This window comes from Rhinolophus sinicus, linkage group LG10, assembly GCF_036562045.2.
Source record: "Rhinolophus sinicus isolate RSC01 linkage group LG10, ASM3656204v1, whole genome shotgun sequence".
Classification (NCBI taxonomy): Eukaryota; Metazoa; Chordata; class Mammalia; order Chiroptera; family Rhinolophidae; genus Rhinolophus; species Rhinolophus sinicus.
Window position 1 is genome coordinate 80,211,287 of NC_133759.1, and position 9,420 is coordinate 80,220,706.

A 9,420-nucleotide genomic window follows, 5' to 3' on the forward strand; every position below is an offset into this window, starting at 1 on the left:
TTACCCAGAGATTAGCAAGAGCAGGAAACCACTACCACTCCTGGTCTGGAGGCCAAAGGAAGGAGAGGGATTCAGAATGAGGCAACCCCTGGTGTGCCTCTGTGGTATGCAGATTGTTTTGAAGGAAAGGTAACCAAGACCCTGCGGGCTCAAGAGAAACTTACCCACCCCTTAACTATCTAGAAGAATTTAAATGAGGGGCCTGGGCTGTGATAAGAGTTATCACCAGAAATAACTTTTTATGACCTTTCTCTATTGCAGGGCAAACTGCTAATTACTGAACATGTGCTCTCTCTGCTATTACCTTCTGAAGCCCCAAAAGGCCTTACCTGATCCCTAGTGAAGAATGTCTTATCTACCTCTCTTTCCCTTTCTGTCTCTGAACCTCTCATGTATATGGGGTCTCTGACTCGCTCCTGCATGTGGGGTTCCCACATATATATGTAATTAAATTTGGTCATTTTCTCTTGCTAATCTGTCTCATGTCTATTTGATTATTATACTAGCAGAAAGAACCTTGAGGGTAGAGGAAAGTTTCTTCCTCACCCACACTGCCAAAGCTGGGGGTATCCTGGCTCCTCCTGTCCTCAGCCCTTCAAATCTTGTGCCAGTGACTCCCACTGGTCAAACCCAGACAAAACCCAGCTAACAAGGAAGCCTGGGAAATGCAGCCGGGTGGGAGAGGGAATGGGGGTAGTGGGAGTGGTCCACTGTGACAGAGCATAAGAAGGGGAGCAGTGGATCTGAGGCCAAACAGCCAATGATGGGCCCAGCTCTTGCTAGTTTCAAATTCCTCCTTTATAAACTATTTCTATTTCACAGGGTTGTGGTGAGAATTAAAGGGGCAAATCTAAATAAATGTTAGCACAATCCTTGGCATGCACTGTGGAAGCAGCTGTTAATTTTTCCCAGATGGGAAAACCAAGATTCAGACAGGTTCGGTGATTTGCACAAGGAAACAGTTCCAAGGCTGGGAGAACAGGGTGACCTTGGGCAGGTCACTGCATTTCTTTGAGGCTCAGTTTCCCCAACTCCCTGGGTTACCGAGGGGCTTCATTCTTCCTGCAACTATTTACTAAGCACCTGCCATATTCAGGGCTCTGTGGGTCCAAAGCAGGCCCCCACAATTCTTGCTCTCTTGCAGATTACAATCTGGTTCTGAGAAAGACATTGACCAGAAAGCCGTACGAGTGATGCCGCGATAAAGGCCATGAAAAAGACGTGAGTATTGGGAGGATGGGTTACACGGTGGCCCAGCCTAGTCCGGGCTGCTTCCCTGTGCTAAGTTCGCTGGACCTGAAGGAGGAGCGGAAGCGGGCTTGGTGAGGAGCCAGTGCAGAGTGCGCTGGGGAACAGCTCAAGGAGCATTTTGAAATGTTTAAACGGGTGACCCATCCATCGTGCCTCCAGTCTCCCCAGGGTCAGGTTGCGTTATTCTCCCGGTAGGACCTCCTGAATTCCACGCTCCGCATCCTGCCCGTCACAAGGACTCCGGACGGCACAGGCGAGGGTGCCCTTCTTCGGTACCTGCCCTGCCTGGCAGAGCACCGAGTCCTGCCCGGGCCACGGGACCCAGGCACAGCTCCCGCGTTAGGCGGCCCTGCGTCCCGAGCGGCCGCTGATAGTCCGCTAATGCGTATCGAATTTTTGTGGAATTCGGCCCATCGCCCGCGCAAAAAGCGCAGCGGCGGCGCTGCCAGAGCCTCTTAATTCCCTTTGCATCGATCCCGCCGTTAATGACATAACGTTCTCCCCTAATTAACTGACAACTGCATTTGGCCGCGCGCCTCCCCCGCACGCCGCCTGCAGCTTGCCCACCGAGATTCCGCAGGCGCCCAGGAGCCCGCGCACTTGCAGGGCGTGAGTCGCTGCAGTTACGCCCTAACTAAACCCAGGGTGTTGCGACTGGGGTGGGAGCCGGAGGGAATAGCCTTTCAGGTTTTGGATGCCCCTGCCATCCTTACCAGTCCAAACACGTTTGCTGTTATGTTGTTGCTGACTGTGTGTCAACACTGGGCAAAAAGCACTTAACATATTTTAGCTTATTCCTTACCACGACTCAAGAGGCAGAGAGGAAATTGGAGCTCGCAGGTGGAGGAGGAACAGATGCGGTGACCAAGGATATGCAGCAAACTACTGAGGAAGGTGGGACTCTCATCCGTCATACCCAACTTTGTGCCTTTAATTCCAAGGCTACCTACTACCCTCCAACATGTAACTGATACTACACTAAATACGGTATGAACTACCGTGTTTTGGGGAAAATACGACCTAGCCGGACCATTAGCTCTAATGCGTCTTTTGGAGCAAAAATTCATATAAGACCCGGTCTATATTATATTATATTATATTATATTATATTATATTATATTATATTATATTATATTATTATTATATTATATTATATTATACCGGTCTTATATTAATTTTTCCTCCAAAAGATGCATTAGAGCTAATGGTCCGGCTAGATCTTATTTCCGGGGAAACAGTACCTGCAAGCATGATATACTAAGGGTTTTGTGGTATGGTTATAATCTGGGCAAGACCTTTTCATACGCATTACGGATAACTGAAATGATCTGGCTGTCACTCACTGTTTTACTCTGATTCACTCTTCACCCTGGTTTTCCTGCCTTTATTTTCATTTTGTTGTATTATGTATTCTTTTTTATAAGCCACCTCAAATCTCTTCTGGGATAAGGCAGGATAAGAAAAATATATACTTAAAAATTAAACAGATGAAATAGCATTTCAAGTGTCTGGCCAATAAGTCATTAAGTTGAATTGGCATTTGAAGGTGAGGAAACTGAGGCTGGGCGAGGTTCACGAATTGTTCCAGCATGGCAATGACACTTCAGGACTGAAAACTCTGTCTGTGCTCTGTCTGCCATCTCCTCTTTTCTTCCACTTGCTGGGAGTCACCTTCCCACCCAAGTTCCTGAGATCTCATACTGTCCACTTCCAGCAGGAGAAATCCAGATTTGGCCAGTCCCTAACACCCAACAATTAAGTAAATATTTGGTCAGTAAATCCCCCAGCCAACCATTTCCTCTTCCTGTCTGACAAACCTATTAGGTGCCACTTTTGAGAAACAGGGTCCATGTTTTTCTAGATCAAGAGACTGAAGTGTGGCAAGATTAAGCAATTTGCTTGAATTCACCCAGCTAGTAAGTACAGTTGACCTTTGAACAACACAGGTTTGAACAGTGTGGGTCCACTTATTCATGTATTTTTTTCAATAAATACCTGTTGGAGTCACAGATGTGGAGGCCCAACTGCATGCATTGATCTATGCCATTTCCTATGGGGAACCTGAGCATCCTTGGATTTCGATATAGGGGGGTTCCTGGCACCAATCCTCCTTCGGATACCAAAGGACAACTTAAGTTTATGGGGAGTCACAAGATATATCCAGGTTTCTTGCGCGGGGGAGGGGGCAGGGATGTTAGCCTCCCTAACCCCCACATGAATCAAGGGTTGACTGCAGTTTTGCTGAGAGTCAAATCCAGATCAAGCTGGATCCACTTTCCAGTGTACTCTTTTCACCACAACATGCTTTCATTGAACCAGAGAGCTGCATTCCCTAAGACGTGACATGTAATTCCTGAGGAATTAAGTATATTTGATTTGGCCTAGGAGGGAGTTCATTTCTGGGCTCCCTCACCACAGACCTTCCCGTATGGAGAAGGGGGGGGGCTTGGATGCCAGCCTGAATCTGATGGTCTCTTTCAGAAGACACAAGGAGGCTTTGTGATGGAGATTGTTAAAAGGGCACAGGCAGAATCTGCCTGGGGCAGTTGGGAAATGAGGCAAATTTCCTAAATGTCATGCCCACCACCACTGAGAGGGAGGAATGAGGTGACCTCCCTTCTGACATCCCACTATGGGATACTGCCCGTCTCTATCTGTTGAGCTTCTCTTTATCCTTTGAGATCTTCCTAAAATGTTGCCTCCTCCATGAAGCCCCCCACGATGAATTAACTACACCTCCCTCAAGAGTCTCATAGGCCCTGGATCACAGGTGCTTTCACAGTGTGCACACAGCCTGCTTCAAATCCACTTGTCAGTGATTAGCTGTGTGAACTTAGACAAGATTTAACTTCTAGACATCTGTCTCTCCATCTGTAAAATGGGAACAATAGTGCCTGCCCTCAGAGGGCCATTAAGAAGTTTAAATTGAATTATGCATGTGACATGAAAAAATATTACCTATGTATATTCATGGCCGAAATCTCTCCTCTGAGAAGCATGGAGAGAGAGACAAGACAGAGTCTTTAGGGGTGGTTGCTTATGTATACAATACAGAGAGACAAATGGGAACAGAGAATGTTAAGTTTTGCTGTGTATTTTTTTAGACTGTGACAATATTATTTAAACTTTTTTCAAATATTATGGGATCAAATATATGGTGATGGAAGGAGAACTGACTCTGGGTGGTGAACACACAATGGGATTTATAGATGATGTAATACAGAATTGTACACCTGAAATCTATGTAATTTTACTAACAATTGTCACCCCAATAAATTTAAAAAAATAAATTATTTAAAAAAAAGAAATATTATGGATGCCAGATTGATACCACACGGAGATGAGACCATGAGGCAGTTCAGTTTTAAAGAGGATACACATGTAAAGCTCTTACTGCAGTGTTTGAGTCGTACCAAGGGCTCAAATAATGATGTCTCTCACTATGATTTGTCTCCACCACAAAACTGGTCTTCGTCTTTATGCCAACTTATTGCCTGCCCTTCCCAGCCCATAAGTGCTCAACAGGAAGAAGCCTTCATGGGAAACCAAAAGCCAACCCAAGTCTGGGAAGACCAGACTCTTAGAACAAATGCCCTGACACTTCAGCTGACCACAGCAATTGGTAGTGGGGGTGGGGTGGGGACAGCTCTGCTGGTGTCCCTCCGTGGGGGAATAGGCTCTCTCTTCCTGTTTGTCACTATTCCCAGCCCAGATACAGGCTCACTTCATCCTCTCACCTACATACACTGATCTCTGTGCTCTGGAATGTCACCAAGGTGTCGAGGGGCCATGGAGCTCCCCGTGGCCAGGGATCCCAAGCATGCCAGGCCAGAATCCTACATACCAGTTCTTCAGGACCCTGCCTGCTCCAAAGGGCGGGCTTTCACAGCAGCAGCTCTGCAGCTGGGTGTGCAGAGGAGACCTCTCCCTCAGGACTGTGGGATGCGGAGATGAGTGAGAGGAAGACTGGGGGGGCGGGGAGGGGGCGGGGGGGGGGGCAACTTCCTTCACAGAACTTCACTCACAGCAGACCACTTGTCCCCTCATCCCCAACACTCCCTGCCTTTTTCAGTCTTTGCATTTCCTCACTCTGATCTCTGGGGTGCCCTCCCCCATTTCTGCCTAATACTGTAAACCCTACTCACTCTAACAGGCCCAGCTCAAATACCTTCTCTTCCCGGAAACCATCTCTGCAGCCTGAAAGAGCTTCCTCTGACTCCATGCCCCTCATCGTGGCCTCTACTGTAATTTAGGAAGTGGGGGTCTCACCCCAAAACTGGATAAATATGATGTGGGTCAAAGAGTGTTCCTAGGAAGATTGAGGTTTGATTTCTGGATCAGCCACTTGTTAGACCTGTAACCTTGGACAAGTTGCTTGGTCTCTCTAAGCTCCCTGGTAAAATGGGAGAAATAAAATAGGATAGTTCTGAAAAGTAAATGAGATGATGCTCATTAAGCTATTAGCAGGGTGCTTTGCACACATTCAGCTCTTAATGTTAGTGATGATTGTCTCTGTCTCTCTTCCACCCTCACACCCACCCACGGTATGTCAGATAAGGTCATGACCAGCTCAATAGCTGAAGGTGGAATTTTACTGTAACAAGTCTGTCAGGTTCCAGATGTGAATAGGCTTCCACCTGAGAGAAGCAGAGATGCTGAAAAGAGACTGGAACTTCTGAGAACCCAGAGGTCCCAAGAGAGGATTGAGGGTGAGAGCCTATGGTTGTTGGTCAGATGGGCTATGTATAGAGACAAAGATGGAACGTTATCAGACAAGGATATAGCAATGATTTTGTCAGGGAGGAAAAACCTTTTCGTCTAACCTCTTAGAACTGGGGGCCTATGAATTAAGCTAACAAAAGACAGATTGATGGGATAAAAGGCACAATTTTTATTAATATTTACCTGCAAAAAAGAAGTAAAATTCAACTAAGACTCAGGGTTAGACTCGGAGCCTTATATACACTTTTAACAAAGGAAAGAGGGTTTGGGCTCCAAGGGAAAATAAATTGTGGGGAAGTGACTAGGAAATATACGGGGGAAACTAATGGAAGGTAAGGGCTATTTAAGTAATGTCTATTTATGCACATTCCTCTTGGAGTTGACTTCCCATCTTCAGTTATGCCCTGCTTTCTGGCAGATAAGGGGAGGGCAGAGAACTCTTCCCATCCCTATTGATTCTCAATTGCCCTCAAATCAAAATAATCCTTATGCCCATGTGGCATGTTTTGAAACCTTACTCTTCAAATGCAAGGACCAAAAATCTAGCAAGCCCCACAGAAGCAAAGCCTCCATCTGCAGCCATAAGGAACCTCCACTCAGATCTAGCTCCCAAGGTGGTTCTCAGAACCAAAGGAGCCACAGCACCTGGCCTGTGTTCATTCCGACATTCCCATCCCTTCAGAGCATCCAAGAAGGAAGCTCAGAGATGACACTCTGAGGCCAGGGAGAAAGCCACAAAAGAAGCAAAACTGGATCTCAGGTGATTGAGATCCACCCCTGACAAGAGCCTCTGCTTTTTGGGTCTTGGTGAGCCACAGTCTTCTCTGAGAACCGCCCTCCACTAATAGGCCTGGGGTCCTGTAGTTATGTTAGTAGCACGTGGATCCGTTTCCTTTACCCAGCTAACAGACCTGGGATGGACCCTCAACCCAGAAAAGCCAATCTAGAACCTGTGCATAGACAATCAGATTTTCTGTGAATTTTGAGTGGGGATGAGAGCTCATTTACCTGGAAAGTCATGCAGAGGAAGTAGGTCTGCAGAGAGAATGAAGTAGATGGTCCATGATGTCTAGAACTTCAACAGATGGGGCTCAAGATTGGTTCATGATTCACCAGTTCCAGCTCCCCCAAGGTCTGGCTGAACTTCCTGGATTGGGTTGCGTGACATTCCCCTTTTATTAAGTAATTTCAATGTTTCTGTTACTAACAGCCAAAAGGCCTTTGGCTCCATGACTTGTTCAAGGTTCCTGGCTTCCATCCTGGAGTTCAGATCTTGAATAGTGAGTCTCCCAGGGGCAGCCCCACGTAGAATTCAGCCCACGGTTAGAGGCAGAGCACCACTGTTGCAGGGCTGGGAGCAGAATACATAGTACCCACAGATCCCCTCCCAGAAGTAATAATAATACCTTTTACTGAATGTTCATCCTGTATCAGGCACTATGAGTATTATAATTATTTCCAGTCCTCAAAAACAATTCTGAGTGGTTTAAAATGTGTTTACTATTATCTAACTTAAATATACATGGAGCTCAAAACAAGCATAAATTCCTCATGCTTATAACCTTTTATAGAAATAGGAAGCCAAAAGATTGCCAACCAAAACCATTTAAATTGATATAAACATTAGCTGATATTGCCAGTTTTTTAGTTAAATAGTTGATACTGTATTTATTAAAAACAAAGCAAACAAAAACTGTAACCCTTTAAGTTAGGTATTCCTATTGGCATCCCCACTGTAGATGAGGCAATGGTAGCTCAGAGAGGTAAAGAGTATTTCTCAAGGTCACACAGCTGAGTTTTATAATCAGCCAGGATAACTGAAGCATCCAGCTGCCCATACTTTGGGCCCAGCTGCCAGAGTCCCGGGGCTGCCCCTTCACTGAAATGGCAGCTCATGAGTGGGCAGGAACAGATCTTGAAAAATACTCACAGCTTGGCACAGAGCAAGTGCTTGTTAAAGGCTCACTGACTGAATGAATGAGTAAATTTGAAGATAGTTGTTTAAAAGACTGCTATAATTCAGCACTCTCCACTTACCAGTGCTGCCAGCAGCCCTTCCCACCTTGTTACCCAGAAGCTAATCTAATGGCATTAACCATCCCAGCCAGCCAGGATACCATTAAAAGTTTCAGTCCAGCCACTGAGCCCCCACCCTGGGTCTTGGCTCTGGGCCCTGGTCTGGTTGTTTACCAGGAAATTTGGACCTTCTTCAGAGAAAAGCACAGATGACCTATTAGTCTAATTCAAGCACTTAGCGAGGAATAACTGTACCATTCACACCCTCAGCCCTAGGCTAATGGAACCAAAGCAAATGGAGAGGACTTCATGGCTCAGAGATCTTCCTGGGAGGGGAAGCAGGGAAGGTCTGGCCGGTGCCCCACTGGGGTTTGCAGGCACACAGGTTGTCTGGGCATTTCCCAGGACAGGGTGGGCTATGCGGATACAAGAATGTACAGGGAGAGGCTTCCCTATTCCATCCACCACTGTGGCAGCTCCTCTGCACATTCTACCCCTGGTCACTTCCTCATTGCCTTAAAACTTGCCTGGGAGAAAAATGGAAAGACAACCAAATATCCATCAATGCAAAACTTGTTAAATAAACTATGTATGTAGAAATACGCATTCATACAAGTCCATCTTACGCAGCTAATGAAAAGGATGATGTAGCTCAAGCTCTACTCATGGGCACTGAAAGATGTGCATGACAACACTTTGCTATGCAGGGTCTGCCTCCACTTATGTAAAAGGTATACATACCCACAGATTCTCATATGTGCAAGGAGCAGGTCTGGAAATTTGAGAGTGAGATTTTTAAAGACTTTTACTTTTGCCTCGATAATTATTTATATCATCCAAATTCTCTACAAAAACCTTATACTATAATTGCTAACTTTTTTGCGTTCTTACTGTGTGTCAGTCACAATGCTTTCATATGGATTATCTCATTTATTGGGAGGTGGGTTCTATTCTTTTTCTATGTTACAGATGTGGAAAATGAGGACCGGAGAGGTTAAGCCCAAGGTCACATAGCTAGTGACTGACAAAATCAAGTGTTGTTGGAGGATTAGAAGAATTAATACATGTACGTGCACACAGTAGGGGCAAAGTAGTACCTGGAACAACAACTGAGTGTTGTCATTATGATTATTGTATAGCACTTATCACACTGCACTTTAATTGACTGTCTCATCTGTTCCCCTGCTCTGGTTTGTGAAAGACTTGAAAACAGGATCTGAGCATTAATACCTTGGAATCTCCTGCATTTACCACAGTGCCTTGCAGAGCCAGTATTTATCAGGTGCTTATGGAAAAAGTGAGTGAATGAGTTAACAGACAAATGTCCACAGCTCGGTAAATATATTCTTCCAGCTACTTTGCACTGGTGGCTGTTTCCTCATCCCAGTGAGATCAAGGCCCAGTCTCCTCTTTCCTCTGGCCCCCTTTATA